Source organism: Schistocerca cancellata, chromosome 6 (genome assembly GCF_023864275.1).
Source record: "Schistocerca cancellata isolate TAMUIC-IGC-003103 chromosome 6, iqSchCanc2.1, whole genome shotgun sequence".
NCBI classification, from domain to species: domain Eukaryota; kingdom Metazoa; phylum Arthropoda; class Insecta; order Orthoptera; family Acrididae; genus Schistocerca; species Schistocerca cancellata.
Window position 1 is genome coordinate 49,151,320 of NC_064631.1, and position 17,439 is coordinate 49,168,758.

At 43.3% G+C, this 17,439-nt stretch overlaps 1 non-coding gene across 1 annotated transcript; it reads left to right on the forward strand.

Moving 5' to 3' along the window:
* Nucleotides 1-10,695: 10,695 nt before the first annotated feature.
* Nucleotides 10,696-10,801, forward strand: LOC126090335 (U6 spliceosomal RNA). The gene has a single exon (XR_007521179.1). It is a non-coding gene; the product is annotated as a U6 spliceosomal RNA (small nuclear RNA).
* The last annotated feature ends 6,638 nt before the right edge of the window (nt 10,802-17,439 follow it).

Below are 17,439 nucleotides of genomic sequence, written 5' to 3' on the forward strand. Positions count from 1 at the left end.
TACAAGACGTAAATCTCTTTCTTGCCAATGTAGAGTCGTCACATGTGACGTAGCATGTGAAAGTTGCTGGATTTGGACGGGTTACTCCTGTAACTGAAATATCAGATCTGAAGATGGTTCTGAATGAACCGAAACCGGTCATATGAATAATAAAAAAATTTTTTGCAATCAAGACGGATTTTAAGCAACATTATAAAATCACTGATTTCTGTTATCCCATAAGACATTATGTCTGTTTTTGCAAAACATTTTCTCCGTCCCTCGTGGTATCTTCGACGTAGCGCGATATCGCACTCGCGGCGGCGGCGGCTGGAAGTCGCGCTCTTTCCTCCATGAGCTGCGCGCAACAGTGATTATCCCTCGTACTCTCCTCAGGATCGGAAACATCTGATAGCCGACATGAATCGATCTTCTGCGCTGCACCACGTATCATGTTAGTCAAAATCTAGGTGCTCAGTCTCGGTCTGACGTGCGAGACAGGGTTACACTTCTCATTACTGCGACGTAAATACGCTGACGGGGAGAAACCGCATCACCAAGAAGGAGTTGTGTGACATGAACGAAAGTTAGTAGGCGTGTTTCTACGTCTGAAAGATGATGTCTATTCACTTTTCGCGCCAGTCGCATAGGAGTGGCGCTAGTAACGCCACTGTGAGCATGCAAACCGTGTTTGCTTTAAATACACGCTCTGAAGGTCGTGAGCGTTATTTACTTTTGAGCTTGGACTTCGTGAGTTGATGTTAGTCAAGAATGCCTTTAGGGCGACGAAGACGCCGTTATCAACACCTCACTGAGTTTGAACGAGGTCGTATCGTGTAGAGCTACGAGAAGGTGGAGGTTCCTTTTGCGATACTGCAAATAGACTTGGCAGTGGCGATCTCGAGAATATACGGTTGCAAGAAGCCCAGGCTTCAGGCGATCACGTACACTGCCGAGAGGGAAGACTATAGTGTTCGAAGTGTGGCTCCGGCGTTTCGTACTGCACCTGCAGCGGCAATTTGAGCAGCAGTTGGCAGCGCAACGAACTGATATAAATCGGTTACTTCAAGGAGAGCTCCGAGCCAGAACCCACTGAGCCCCAAAGTACCGCCATTCTGACTTCAGACTGCTAGTCGCACTGGACCTGCACCTGGAGTTATGGTCTGGCGTGCGATTTCGTATGACGTCAGGAGCACTCTCATGGTTATCCCACACATCCTAACTACAAATCTAATCGTCAGTTTTGTGATTCGACCTGTTGCGCTGTTATTTATAAACAGCATTCCAGGGGGTGTTTTCCAACAGGATAACGCTCGCTCGCATACCGCTGTTATAACCCAACACGCTCTACAGAGTGTCGACAAGTCTTGGACTGTCCGATCACCAGGTGTGTCTCCAATAGAGTAAATCTGGGACATCACTGGATGACAACTCCAGCGTCATCCAGAAATAGCATTAACTGTTGCTATACTGACCGACCAAGTGCAACAGGCATGAAACTCCATCCCACAAACTGACATACGGCACGTGCACAACACAATACATACCCGTTTGCATGCACGAATAAAATTCAGAGGACTACGTTAAGTAAGTGAATATTATCACCTTCATATGACTTACGCGATGTAAGCAGCGCGTGACAGGAAAGTTGTCTGGAGGCATGAATGTTACGTGTTTAGTATTGAATTAGCGTTTGGAATGACATCTCTTGGCAGTGATAGTAGCGCATCGTGCTGTAACTAGTTTGCATACAAACCATGTAACTACTGTGCGCAAATCATGGGCGTAAGTGTCTGCGAGTGATTCAATACGTATGGGAGGTTGCTTAAGGTGGCACAAATAAAAGAAAAAATAAGTAAAAACCCCGCATGATCTACATGTTTAGCTCATGTTACAGCACGCCTCTTCTGAAACTTAGTAGGCTGTGTGTTGCATTGTTGACACTCATTGCCGCAATTCTTTGTTGTTGGATCTTTATGGCAGACTTCTTCCCCATGCCACGTAAGGAATCGCGTCCACATGTAGCTTTCATTATAATAGAGCAGAAAACTGAAAATTGTCTCCTCTGCTCAAAGAACGCACTGCACGTCAACTGCACAAAGTCGCTGAAGTACTTTTGTGGAAAACGTCCCACTTGAAACATTAAAATAAAGGACCACATGTTTTGTATTCACGTGTATTTTCGCTGTGCAGTTGCACGAGAACTATGGGTTAAATGTTTGATTATTTAAAAGTGTAGGACTGACATCATTATCTGATAATGAGGTAGTTATCGTTTCGTTATTGGTCATATTTTTTATGATATTTCAAAGTTGAGTATCTCACAGCACGTTGTTGGAAAAATTTGCTGTGAATTGAGAGTGCGATTTGAGACTGATAATCTGAGTGAAGCAGAAATTGGCAGTCTGAAATTGTCGTCGTATTTAGAAAAGCATCTATCAACCGTCTATTGAAGTGTTTCGCAAGTTTGTGTGTTCATCAATAAGAAATTTCTAAATCCGATTCAAGATGATCGTACGTATGTCTTTATGATCTCTACAAGACGTAAATCTCTTTCTTGCCAATGTAGAGTCGTTTACCAGTCTCCTGTATAGTTTAAAAGTGTCCAAACAAATAAAATCTTTCCCCCCACCACGGAGAGAATCTATGATTGACACAAGAGAAGCAGAAAGCTGAAAGTTGAGCCATATGCTGCGCGGCTACAGAACATTTTTTTTTTTAATCAAACGAAGTAAAGCTGCATCTCATGCTGCGTTTCACTCTAAGCATAAAAAATTGAAATTCACAGGTTTTGTATTCCCACATTTTTTCGCTGTGCAGTTGTTCTGAAACGAGTGCAATCAAGTGAATGTCACTTAGTCACTTAGGCGACATGCACTCCCTAATCAGTTATGTAGCGTGGGAAAAAGGAGCTACAGTGTAATGTGGAATCCGAACCACGTTTCTGGCAAATCTCCACATGACAGGGAGGTGAATGCTAGGTTAAAAGGCAGAGCAGAAAACGGTGACCCAGCCAGGACTCCATCTTACAAATTTTCGCTATCCATCCAAACGCTCGTTTTTTAGGCTAGCGTAATGATAGAGTGCAAAAACCGCTGTTTCTACGGGGTTCGATCCCGCAACTTTGCGGTCTCCAGGCGTGCGCCCTTGCCATTTTTTAATACAGAAGTTGCTTGCACTGTCAGGGAAGAACAGACATAGTTAGCTTCAGGCTGGGTGGAGAGAAAGTGGGTTGGGGTCGAAATCCCAGGCCTTGTACCCCCGCCTGCCACTGTGCTAGTCCTCACATAGTATTTTTTAATATAAAACACGATAGACAAAAATTTCCTAACCCTGCGATTGAAATTTTTTTTTTCTCTGGGAAGAGCACTTCATATATATGCGAAAAACACTAGGGTCTACACCGTTGAAACACACACGACTTCATACTGGGGGTAATGTCCAAGCAGCCATATGATCGTATTAATCTTCGTCCGAGGGAGAACAGAAGAGGTTCGACCAAGAAAGCGGCTTCAACTGATCGGACGAGGAAAGCCAATTGTCAGCGAATCCAGTGCAGTGTTCTCGTCCGCAAGATACAAGACTGCTCGGTAATGTATCACTTTGATGACCAGTCTGACGAAGACCAATGCTATCGAGGTGTTTATTGGTCGGGATCAGATTATGAAAGCCTCTCTACCACGATGAGTCGACTTCCGTCGGGAGAGTAGGTAAACTAACATGATTCCACACCGTTTTCCAGAAGATCAGTGGAGCAGCAATTTCAACAGGGGAGAGGGATGATTCTGCTCCCTAACGGGAAAGCAAAGGTCTGCTGGTAAGTTGTGTCACTGATACAATACAGGCTCCCAGAAAACTTATTATAATATACACTACTGACCATTAAAATTGCTACACCAAGAAGAAATGCAGATGATAAACGGGTATTCATTGGACAAATATATTATACTAGAACTGACATGTGATTACAGTTTCACGCAATTTGAAGTGCATAGATTCTGAGAAATCAGTACCCAGAACAACTACCTCTGGCCGTGATAACGGCCTTGATACGCCTGGACATTGAGTCAGACACAGCTTGGATGGCGTCTACAGGTACAGCTGCCCATGCAGCTTTAACACGATACCACAGTTCATCAAGAATAGTGACTGGGGTATTGTGACGACCCAGTTGCGCGGCCACCAATGACCAGACATTTTCAGTTGGTGAGAGATATGGAGAATGTGCTGGCGAGGGCAACAGTCGAACATTTTCTGTATCCAGAAAGGCCTGTACACGTCCTGCAACATGCGGTCGTGCATTACCCTACTGAAATATAGGGTTTCGCAGGGATCGAATGAAGGGTAGAACCACGGGTCATAACGCATCTGAAATGTAACGTCCACTATTCAAAGTGCCGTCAATGCGAACAAGAGGTGACCGAGACGTGTAATCAATGGCACCCCATACCATAACGCCGAGTGATACGCCAGTATGGCGATGACGAATACACGCTTCCAATGTGCGTTCACCGCCATGTCACCAAACACGGATGCGACCATCATGATGCTGTAAACAGAACCTGGATTCATCCGAAAAAATGACGTTTTGCCATTCGTGCACCAAGGTTCGTCGTTGAGTACACCATTTCAGGCGCTCCTCTCTGTGATGCAGCCTCATGGGTAACCGCAGCCACGGTCTCCGAGCTGGTAGTCCATGCTGCTGCAAACGTCGTCGATTTGCTTGTGTAGATGGTTGTTGTCTTGCAAACGTCCCCATCTGTTGACTCAGGGATCGAGACGTGGCTGCACGATCCGTTACAGCCATGCGGATAAGATGCCCGTCATCTCGACTGCTAGTGATACGAGGCCGTTGGGATCCAGCACGGCGTTCCGTATCACCCTCCTGAACCTACCGATTCCATATTCTGCTAACAGTCACTAGATCTCGACCAACGCGAGCAGCAATGTCGCGATACTATAAACCGCAATTGCGATAGGCTACAATGCGACCTTCATCAAAGTCAGAGACATGATGGTACGCATCTTCTCCTCCTCACAGGAGGCATCACAACAACGTTTCACCAGGCAACGCCGGTCAACTGCTGTTTGTGTATGAGAAATTGGTGTCAGCACGTTGTAGGTGTCGCCACCGGCGCCAACCTTGTGTGAATGCTCTGAAAAGCTAATCATTTGCGTATCACAGCATCTTCTTCCTGTCGGTTGAATTTCGCGTCTGTAGCACGTCATCTTCGTGTTTGTAGCAATTGTAATGGCCAGTAGTGTAATAATGTGCCGTAATTTAGAGTTGATCCGACCAACATCTGCAGGGGAAGTCAGAGTGGCCGGCGGAAGACATACAAATCTGTGAAATGTAATGGAATGAGTAACTCGAGTACATTTTAAGTCGTTACGCCATATAAACAACATTGAAACATTTACTTGCATATCGGGAAGTCCCAAACGTCGTAAGGGACGGAGCGTCGCTATCACTTCATACCGGATTCGCAAAGTACTTTTCCGTAGGAAACGACGGGATAACTGTATCAATTTGCGTGCCATCCACGGGGACCGGGAATATTTGTGCAACATAACACACTTTACTGAAAATGGAGAAATATAAGATCCGTACTTTGTGAAAAAGCCTAAGGGAACGGCGTTCGTGTTCGTGAATTGCCCCTTAAATTCGGTCCGTCACTTCTTGCCAATTGGGTGCAGCCAATTTCAACGGTCAGCCATCCACGTGAATCCGCAACGCTTTGTGGCGAGCATCCACCGTTGCTCATGGAATGACAACTGGATGAAAACTCCACAGTGGTAACAGTCAGCATTTACCTTCATTAATGTGGGCCCCAGAGAGAGAACAAAATTTATTCAATATGTCCTTGAGCAAGGATATGTCATCCATACGACGTAGCAACGCCATAACATGCATACGCTCGCACAGATGCTTCTCCCAATATCTTACAGCCACATAATTGAGCAGTAATACGGCAAAGTCGGTGTTCTAGGGACAAGACAAAAAGCGACATGGAGACGGCACTCCCCTGCGGTAAGCCCCGTCGTATTTTGATATGGGGAGTGAGTTGCCCATTCACCACGACAGACGCTAGAATACCATTAAAAAGATTGGATGATAACTCACATGCAGTAGAATTGAGACAGGTCGCCTCGAGCAACTGCAGCAAGAATCTGACTGAAATCAATAAAAGTAACGCTCTAGTAACAGAAGTAGATGCAGCCACCGAGACGATAGCAGTTAGTATCGTGAGCCAAGGCTCACGACAGGGCACGAATTTTCTCTAGCAATATCAACAAACTGCTACATTATGTGATCAAAAGTATCCGGACAACTACCTGAAAATGACTTACAAGTGTGTGACACCCTCTAGCGATAATTCTGGAATTCAATATGGTATTGACCCACTCTTAGCCTTGATGACAGCTTCCACACTCGCAGGCATACGTTCATTCAGGTACTGGAAGGTTTCTTGGGGAATGGCAGCCCATTATTCACGGAATGCTGCTCTGAGGAGAGGTAGCGATGTCGGTCGGTGAGGCCTGGCACGAAGTCAGCGTTCCAAAACATCCCAATGGTGTTCTATAGCACTCAGGCTACGACTCTGTGCAGGCTAGTCCATTACAGGGATGTTGTTTTCGTGTAACCACTCCGCCACAGGCCGTGCATTATGAACAGAGGCTCGATCGTGTTGAAAGATGCAGTCGCCATCCCCGAATTGCTCCTCAACAGTGGGAAACAAGAAGTCGTTTAAAACATCAGTGTAGGCTTGTGATGTGATAGTGCTTCGCAAAACAACATGGGTTGCAAGCCCCCTCCATGAGAAACACGACCACACCACAACACCACCACCTACGAATTTTGCTGTTGGCACTACGCACACTGGCAGATGCCGTGCACCGGGCATTCGCCATACCCAGCCTGCCATCGGACCGTCACATTGTGTACCATGATTAGTCACTCCGCACAACGTTTTTCTACTGTTGATCGTACAATATTTACGCTCCTTATACCAAGCGAAGCGTCGTTTGGAGTTTACCGGCGTGATGTGTGGCTTATGAGCAGCGGCTCTACCATGAAATCCAAGTTTTCTCGTCTTCCGCCTAACTGTCATAGTACTTGCTGTCGATCCTGATGCAGTCTGGAATTCCTGTGTGACAGTCTGGATAGATGTCTGCCTATTTATTATACAGGGCTATTACAAATGATTTCATAAATTCACTGTAGCTCCATTCATTGACATATGGTCACGACACACTACAGATACGTAGAAAAACTCATAAATTTTCGTTCGGCTGAAGCCGCACTTCAGGTTTCTGCCGCCAGAGCGCTCGAGAGCGCAGTGAGACAAAATGGCGACAGGAGCCGAGAAAGCGTATGTCGTGCTTGAAATGCACTCACATCAGTCAGTCATAACAGTGCAACAACACTTCAGGACGAAGTTCAACAAAGATCCACCAACTGCTAACTCCATTCAGCGATGGTATGCGCAGTTTAAAGCTTCTGGATGCCTCTGAAGGGGAAATCAACGGGTCGGCCTGCAGTGAGCGAAGAAACGATTGAACGTGTGCGGGCAAATTTCATGCGTAGCCCGCGGAAGTCGACGAATAAAGCAAGCAGGGAGCTAAACGTACCACAGCCGACGGTTTGGAAAGTCTTACGGAAAAGGCCAAAGCAGAAGCCTTACCGTTTACAATTGCTACAAGCCCTGACACCCGATGACAAAGTCGAACGCATTGAATTTTTGGCGCGGTTGCAACAGCTCATGGAAGATGATGCATTCAGTGCGAATCTCGTTTTCAGTGATGAAGCAACATTTTTTCTTAATGGTGAAGTGAACAGACACAATGTGCGAATCTGGGTGGTAGAGAATCCTCACGCATTCGTGCAGCAAATTCGAAATTCACCAAAAGTTAACGTGTTTTGTGCAAGCTCACGGTTTAAAGTTTACGGCCCCTTTTTCTTCTGCGAAAAAAACGTTACAGGACACGTGTATCTGGACATGCTGGAAAATTGGCTCATGCCACAACTGGAGACCGACAGCGCCGACTTCATCTTTCAACAGGATGGTGCTCCACCGCACTTCCATCATGATGTTCGGCATTTCTTAAACAGGAGATTGGAAAACCGATGGATCGGTCGTGGTGGAGATCATGATCAGAAATTCATGTCAAGGCCTCCACGCTCTCCCGACTTAACCCCATGCGATTTCTTTCTGTGGGGTTATGTGAAAGATTCAGTGTTTAAACCTCCTTTACCAAGAAACGTGCCAGAACTGCGAGCTCGCATCAACGATGCTTTCGAACTCATTGATGGGGACGTGCTGCGCCGAGTGTGGGAGGAACTTGATTATCGGCTTGATGTCTGCCGAATCACTAAAGGGGCACATATCGAACATTTGTGAATACCTAAAAAAACTTTTTGAGTTTTTGTATGTGTGTGCAAAGCATTGTGAAAGTATCTCAAATAATAAAGTTATTGTAGAGTTGTGAAACCGCTTCAATCATTGTAATAACCCTGTACATTACGGCGGTCTCTGACAGTCAACAGACGACGGCGGCCTGTACGCGTCTTTTCATGTTTCCACTTCACTTTTACATCGCAAACAGTCGATGTAGGGATGATTAGGAGTGTGGAAATCTTGCGTACGGGCGTATGACACAAGTGACCCCCAATCACCTGACCACGTTCGAAGTCCGTGAGTTCCGCGGAGCGTCCCATTCTGCTCTCTCACGATGTCTAATGACTTCTGCGGTCGCTGATATGGAGTACTTGGCACTAGGTGGCAGCACAGTGCACCTAATATGAAAAACGTATGTTTCTGGGGATGTCCAGATTCTTTTGGTAACATAATGTATTAACCCCGACCTCGCGACAGTTAGGTAACTTCAGAATGGTTCAAATGGCTCTAAGCACTATGGGACGATGTGGCCGAGCGCTTCTAGGCGCTTCAGTCTGGAACCGCGCTACCGCTACGGTCACAGGTTCGAATCCTGCCTCGGGCATGGATGTGTGTAATGTCCTCAGGCTAGTTAGGTTTAAGTATTTCTAAGTTCTAGTGGACTGGTGACCTGAGCTGTTAAGTCCCATAGTGTTCAGACCCATTTGAACCATTTTTCGAACCTGCGACCGTAGTAGCAGTGCGGTTCCGGACTGAAGCGCCTAGAAACGCTCGGCCACTGTGGCCGGCAGTTAGGTAACTGTAATTAACGAGTGTGGCTGGGCGAAATTCATCAGTGTCTGGACGTCCCGTTGCCTTTTTACCAACCTTGAAGGGGTGGAATAAACCCCGCCCCACAACCCCTCTGTCACTAGAGCATCATGCTCTATGCAGATTTGGTCACGCTTTCTGCAGCCTCAAGGCATTACTAGTCTCTCGAATTACATCGGAACTTTACTTAAATTCCCATAATGAAGATAGTTTGTATGATATATAATACAAAAAACTTCCTCGAGAATCAGTGTATCTATTAGTGTCATCGAATCAATAAATCATTTTCTCAGATTACTGAAAGTACCTAGCACATACAGATGGACGTGAGGAGGCGACGTATATATATATTGGAGTTCGTTTTTTTTTTTTTTTTTTTTTTTTACTAGCGATTCTATTCAAAAGATTTAGGAGAACTTGAGCACCTATCTTCGAATGTTTTCGGATGATGCTACCGTTACCGCCTAGCAGAGTTAATTGAGATCAGAACCAATTGCGAAATGATGTAGTCAAGATATTTGTAAGGAGCCTACAAGTGGCAACTCACTCAAAAAAAAAAAAAAAAAAAAAAAGTGAAACGTGTGAGGTGCTCCACACGAATACTAAAAGGGGCCCGTCAAATTTTGTTCCGCGAGAAATGACACAACTTTGAAAGTTGTCGGTTCATTGTGAATTTTGGACCCGAAGATTTCCCTGTATGAATGACCATCTTTTCAGAGATGGTTTGAGACCTCTGCTGTTAAAGTACAGAATGTCAAATCAAACACCTTTCACCCATCTGAATTTACAAATTTCTATTTTATTGGGCTACCAGTTTCGGCTATATATTACGCCATCTTCAGGCCCCCTGACCGACGTGTAAGAAGACTGCAACCTTGGTTCCGTTCAAAATACGGGCCAGCATTCAAAGACAGGAATTTACAGATTTCTCAGAAAGCGATCACTTCAAACATCATCTGCCGACTCCGTAGGTGAGAGTCGACATGTGATGTTTGAAGTGATCGCTGTCTCATACATCTACATATACCGGTCTTTGAATGATTGCCCATATTTTGAACAGAATGGAGGTTGAAATCTTCCTACAAGTCGGTCATGAGGCCTGAAGATGGTGTAATATATCGCTGAAACTGGTAGCCCAATAAAAATAAAATTTAAATTTAGAGGGCTGAAAGGTGTTTGATTTGACATACTCTCTACTCGTGAAGTTCCTGCAACTTCAGTTTTGATTTCGCCAACCTATTTCATCATCTCTGTTTTGGGTGTTCTCCATATAGTTAAGAGTAACCGGTCATTGACCTCCTTCCTCTGTGCGGATGCACACGCATTGCCCGAACTCTTACGGCACTCGGTAAGACTATCTGCCGCGAGTAACAGGTGTAGTGGGCAGGGGCACAACGAATGTAGTGTGTGGACATTAAGTTGGGAATGTAGGTTTCAAGGGGAGCGTGAAAGGGGTAAATCCCTGCAGTCGTACTATCCTCTGTGCCCTCGGTTCCTCAGATGGTATGTACTCGCTTTGGCGGTACATCTACTAAAATTGGAACGATACAGAAAAGACTAGCATTGCCCCTGCGCAAGGACGAAATAAAAAATAAAAAATAAAAAATACCGTTGATGTATATCAACACCGGTCGACAGATTAAGTTATTGATTTAATTCTCATTTCATTTGTTTTGTAAGTCTGTCTGGATTCAATCTTTAAATGTGTCCATAGATAATCTAATGCCACTGTGGATGTTTGTACATTGTTTGATTTCTTGATTGCTTCTGAGTCGGCAGTTTCCATCTTTTGGCGTCCAGTTTATTTTTGTTTCGTTACGATTCGTTGTTATCATTATTGTATTAATACATTTTATATAATTTGTTTATATCCATGCCTAGTACATTGCCTCAGCTTAACTTCCAAGAAATTGCAGTTCAAAAAAATGGCTCTGAGCACTATGGGACTTAACAGCTATGGATCGACGCCTGAATCTAGGGAGGACAGGAAAGCAAAACTGGGTGAAGAATTTAGCGTACCGCAGTGGACATCATTTTACGCTTCTTACAAATGTTGCTTGGAGGACTTAAGTATGACGGTAATGAGAATTAGATGGAAGAATACAGGACACGTGTCTGGTGAATTGATGGTAGACAGACGAAAGGAATTCTTTGCTAAATTCTAAGAGATAACACAAGGCAGCATTCTAACTGAATGGCAGACAGTTGGAATCAGTAAATATGTGCGGAACATAAACGATGCGTACGACTGAAGTCAGTAGTGAGTCGAAAAATCCGGCAGGTAGTTAATGACAATAAGATAACGGCGACGAGGATGATTACGCTGGTGATGATTATGATGATGATGATGAACTGTCCCGGAATTTCTTCAGTCTGAGAACCAGTGAGGCACCAGTCTCTTGGCGTGTCGCAACATGAAGTTCGTACACACGATGCGCTGTAGTTTTCAAGTATATACATTGTACAATAGTTTGAAAATCACATATAAGTTTACTGTTGAAACAACTTACCCCCTGAACCAGCACGACAAAAGTAGAAACAAGAAACGATGACGTCAGCAATCCGGAGCATGAACAAAAACACATTATTTGTGTTGGATATTTGTGGAAAATTAACAGATCCAATCTCAAGCAACAAGAGAGCGGGAGAGGTTGTTGTTTATCTCCTACATTATTTAATGTCTACGTCTATGATTGTAGTCCTAACTGAGTATAAAATGAAACACTGTGCTACAAATGAATAATGTTCCCTGTGCTGGTGACTTTATACTGACTTCAAAGAGAGCAAATGACCTGTACGGGGCTGTTATGAATTGAACAAAATATTACGAATGTAAATCGAAAATTTCGGTGCAGAAAACTGAAACCAAGGCTTTTACACGTAAATACTGAACTCGCAGTAAAATTTTTAATAGTATAATAAAAAAAATCATAGAAATAAAAATAGGTAAAATAGAGGTAGACGTAAATTTAAAAATCTGGGAGAATGTAGTAGAAAAATTTGCAATAAATGTAAGAGTTAACAAAATGGAAAAAGAATATGATTTGTCAAAGAATATTTGCAACAAGAAATGCGTATCTAGAAAACCAAAACTAAAACATTTTACAACAGCGGTACGACCAGTATGTTCCTGTGCATGTGAATGTCTGACGAGGAATTGTAATGTGAACTGATTAGAGATACGTATTATTGGAAAAATAATGGGTACAGTACAAACTGCAGATGGTTGGAGAATGAGAAGATCCTTAAAAACGCAGGGGAAATACCAGAAGTAATGGCTAAGTGAAGATTATTCTTTTTTGGACACTTCTACGGAATGAATGAGAACAGGCTAACGTAACAAATATTTATGTATTTCTGGAAGAAGAAACCGACAATAGCATGGATTACAGAAATAAGGGCAGAAACAGAAAGAAACAACATCGAAGAAACGGAAATAATAGAAAGAAAAATTTTTAAGAATAAAATACTAAACCTAAAAGGCTTTCAGAGCGGAAGAAAGAAGGTGAACAACGTGGACAAAAATGGGAAAGGGCAACATGTGAAGAAGATGAGGGTGCAATCATGGGTGGTAATGAAGAAGCAAGAAATGTTTATCAAGAGTATGGAGGTGAGATTAGTAACATGTCACAAGGAGTGTAAAAGAATAGACAGAGTCAGAATTATTGATATCAGAAGTAAACTAAAGACATGCGGTATAAAAAAAAATTACAAGAAAGTAAAAGAAGGTGAAATGATTGAATCCCGAAAGACAGCCAGTAAAAATAAACAAATACGAACCGAAAGAAAAGCGAGACCTTCGAAGAACGTGTAACCTCCCAGGAAGCCACACTGTGCTTCATAATCCAACGACAGTTCTGTAAACACCACTTAGCTATACTTCTGTTCCACACAGCACTTTGACACACTGCGAACTTCATTACTTTGCTTGATTCGCTTCGTCAGCGGGTATCACGCTGACTTGCCACTTACACCGACAGCAGTCTACTAACAACTGACTCACTGCCGCCAATCTGGGAAGGCTGACTAGCCTAGACCAAGGAAGGAACAGGTTCTATGAAGCTAGCTGGCGGCCTCTAGTGCCGCGTTACGTACGCCGCTAACCGGATGTAAAGTAACGGAGGCGTACCGCCTTTCTCAGGAGGCCAGACCGGGCTGTCTAGACAGTAGAGCTGATTGTCGCTCCTCTTAGCTGATGAAAAGAATGTAATCCTGGCTTGTGAGCGTATTGTGCGATGGACTGCATCACTATTTTATAATCGATTTTTTTTGACTATGTGGTTGAGCAGGAATCCACAATCCATTGCAAAGGGCACCTGTCCTCGCTGCTGAATAACAGCATAATTTTTTTTCAGTATGAATGTACCTCTCAGCTGCATTCGAACATCTTATTGAATTGGCCATCATTTTTGGGGCTACAATGCACCATCATATGTCCCCTCTATGATAAGCGGGATAAGCGGGGTAATCGCGCAGATAACCAGGTAAATGTATACAACTGGAATGAGGGGCACAATGAGATCCATGTCTTCCCTGGTGGTCTTCTTCGTTCAAGCTCTTGGTATTGCTAGCGCCAACACATTCGGTGGTCATCTCTGTAATACGTGTTGTGTAGGACTAATTCAGGAACTACATTTTGTTCCTCACAACGCCAGCAACTACATTCAGACACCGATTTCAGTCTAACAAGGAAACATCACCAACTTGGCCACATACCTTAAGGGGAAAAAGAGCACACTTGGAAGATACCAGCCCCAGCAACCTATATGGCTCGACAATTTCGGCCCCAATTCTAATAGTACGCAGTCACGGCCTTCCGAATTCACAGCTCTTAAATTTCGCGAGCACGGATTGCTTGTCATTCGCTCAGCCTCACTACAGTCGACTAATGTCGGGGGAGGGGTTTGGGGGGAGGGAATAACAGAATGTTTATAATTAAACTTTCGCTAATTTGAGCCAGTGTAGACGGAAAATTATTTACCGTATGGGTATACAACTTTACAGAAATGATTACTGCACAACCCAGATTTAGAGTTGTAAGTCCTTTTTCAAGTACATTATGATTCAAAAGAAGATAATTCAAAGATAAACATGATGGTAGGGTAATGACAGTCATCTCAACTTCTTAATGTATCGATCCTTGACTTAATGTAAAATTACTTCAGTGACATTTTTTGTCCACAAGGTACATAGGGAATTACACAATTCGGCAGTTACACTAACATGACCAAACATACAACTTATGCATCAGCCTAGAACTTTATATCTACTCATGGATTGAGGCCCAAAGTTTTATTTCTATCCCAAAGTTATGATACATCTAAAAGAGGTGAATAATTGAATTAGGTTTGCTCTTTTAATAATAGGTGTGGGGATGTACACAAGTGTTTTTTAATTTCTAGACTTTCTACCTGGCTGACTTTAGCCCCCTTTTCCTCTGTGTGTAAGACTTGTACATCTACTGTTTATTTGTGGTTTCTGTTAAAGCAATGTTCCACAAAGGATGAATAAGGCTTCTTGAATCTCCAGCATCTATGATGTTCTTGAAGCCTGGTGCAGATTGACCTCCCCGTCTGTCCAATGTAACAAGACTGACACCCTTTTTGTGGTGGCTGGTTGTTTGTCTTTTCCACTGAACGAGCAACTACGTATTGTCTAAGGGACATAGAAAAGCACAGAGATATTCTTTGTCTTCAAAATGTTACCTATCAGTTTGATGTTTTCCTATATGAGGTAATCTGCAAAATTTCTTTCCCAGTTTATCTGAGTCTTTCATTGGGGCAACAGGGACCTGGCTAGTTTCTTCATCTTTTTACCTTTTTTCAGTGATGTTGGGGTCAAAGTCATTATTTGTGGCCATTGTTTTTATTGTATTAAGTTCCTGGTCAACGTCTTCTTGGGACACAGGGACAGAAGGGAGACGGTGGATCATGTGGTGGAATGCTGCATATTTATAGGCCTTAGGGTGTTGGAAGGAAGCTGGTATGAATGTGTCAGTGAAGGAGTCTTTTAGATAAGTTTTAAATTTATGGAAAAAAATAAAAATGGTCATTGAACCAATTTTACATTAAACCAAGGATCGATACATTAAGAAGTTGAGGCGAGTATCTTTGCCTTATGATCGTGTTTATCATTGCATTATCGTCTTTGGAATCAGTAATGTACTTGAATATGGGCTTGTAACCCGAAACCTAGATTGTACAGTAATCAAAATAAAATTTGTGAAACAAGGCAAAAAGCAGTGTTTGCTTAGTTAATTTACGTTGTTTGACTAAGAGCTCACAGGCGATTCAATTAAAATAAATTAAAATGGATACAGGAATGTCGTTCAGACTATGGCTGCAGTATTTGCGTTGTTGGTAGTATTAGTGTCATGAATGCCCGTTAGGCGCCGATACTAGTCAGCCACGTATGGTTGAAACACGAGCATCAGTGGGCATCACATTTCAGACAGTCAACAAGTGTCTGGACAAGGTGCGCAGAGCATTGCTCGTAAAACTGTTTTACCAAAACAACAGCAATAGTGCTTCTGGTCTTCTCGTATGTCGACGCATTAAAGTAATACAGAAAGGTCCTCCTTGCGCACCGCGGTTGAAGAACGTATTTCAGAAATTCGAATTAACCGGCCACCGAAATCATCAGATTTGAACGTGTATGATTTCGGGCTGTTGTACTACATAGGGGACAGCGTTTATCAACGCGTCACTAACACACATTGGAGGCTGAGGATTAGCACAGCGAAGGATGTAGCTAACAGCCCACCTCACTTGTTTCGGGTAGCAATAGTTGTAATTTATAGTCCAATTTCAGGCTGTGACGGATGCAAATGGTTGTCAGACTGAGCACATTAACAAATTTTACCCTCCCAAGTAGAAATTAAACTTTGTTTCTTTCAGTGTTTTATTCCTTATTTCTCCTCCGTATCACCTTGCAGGCATTTCTAAAAATGGTTCAAATGGCTCTGAGCACTATGGGACTCAACATCTTAGGTCGTAAGTCCCCTAGAACTTAGAACTACTTAAACCTAACTAACCTAAGGACATCACACACACCCATGCCCGAGGCAGGATTCGAACCTGCGACCGTAGCAGTCCCGCGGTTCCGGACTGCAGCGCCAGAAGCGCTAGACCACCGCGGCCGGCCAGGCATTTCTACAAAGTTTCGTTGCCCTTCGATCACTTGTTGTTCACCGGGGTCCCCACAAGCAGTGATAGTTTATCATCCTATACTGTACAGTGGAGCGAGTGACTTTTTCCAAATACTGCTATGATATCAGTAACATGCTTTGTTCATTATGTCAAAGTATGCGCTATCTAACTTTTAGCTTAGGCCCGATATCTCTTTGCTTTGAACATTTTCATGTTATGATTCACAAATGCAGTGTAAACAAATCAAACGAATGAGCGTGTCATTAAAGAAATAGAGGAGCGCTATGTCATTATCAACACTACTGGTGTGCGTTATTTTCTTTCGAATTTAACGCTGGCACTGTTAAAGTACAATTGCAGCAGAGGTGCTCTAATTTAACGTGATTGGTATCATGAAATTGAAAATCGAAAATAATTATCTTCATTTCATACTAATCCTCAGCTGCTTAGCTTCACTCATGTTGGTTTTGAGTCGTAAATATAACTGCAGAATGTCAGTATATATTGTCGGCCGCGGTGGTCTAGCGGTTCTAGGCGCGCAGTCCGGAACCGCGCGACTGCTACGGTCGCAGATTCGAATCCTGCCTCGGGCATGGATGTGTGTGATGTCCTTAGGTTAGTTAGGTTTAAGTACTTCTAAGTTCTAGGGGAATGATGACCACAGACGTTAAGTCCCATAGTGCTCAGAGCCATTTGAACCATTTTTTTTGTCAATATATTATTAGATAATATTGAACGTGTATGTTGGCGAGACTGAAATACAACGGTAGGGAAAAAAGACGCACGACGAAGGAATTATCCGAATGGGCCGAAAATCGGCAGATGTGGTGCATCCGTAAAAAAAAAAAAAAAAAAAAAAAAATTACGATTTCAGAAAAATTTGTTGATTTGATCAAGAGAATGAGCTTCACAAATTGAGAAAGGCAGTAACACTTTGGTAGAAAAAAATGGTTCAAATGGCTCTGAGCACTATGGGACTTAACATCTGAGGTCATCAGTCCCCTAGAACTTAGAACTACTTAAACCTAACTAACCTAAGGACATCACACACATCCATGCCCAAAGCAGGATTCGAACCTGCGACCGTAGTGGTTCCAGACTGA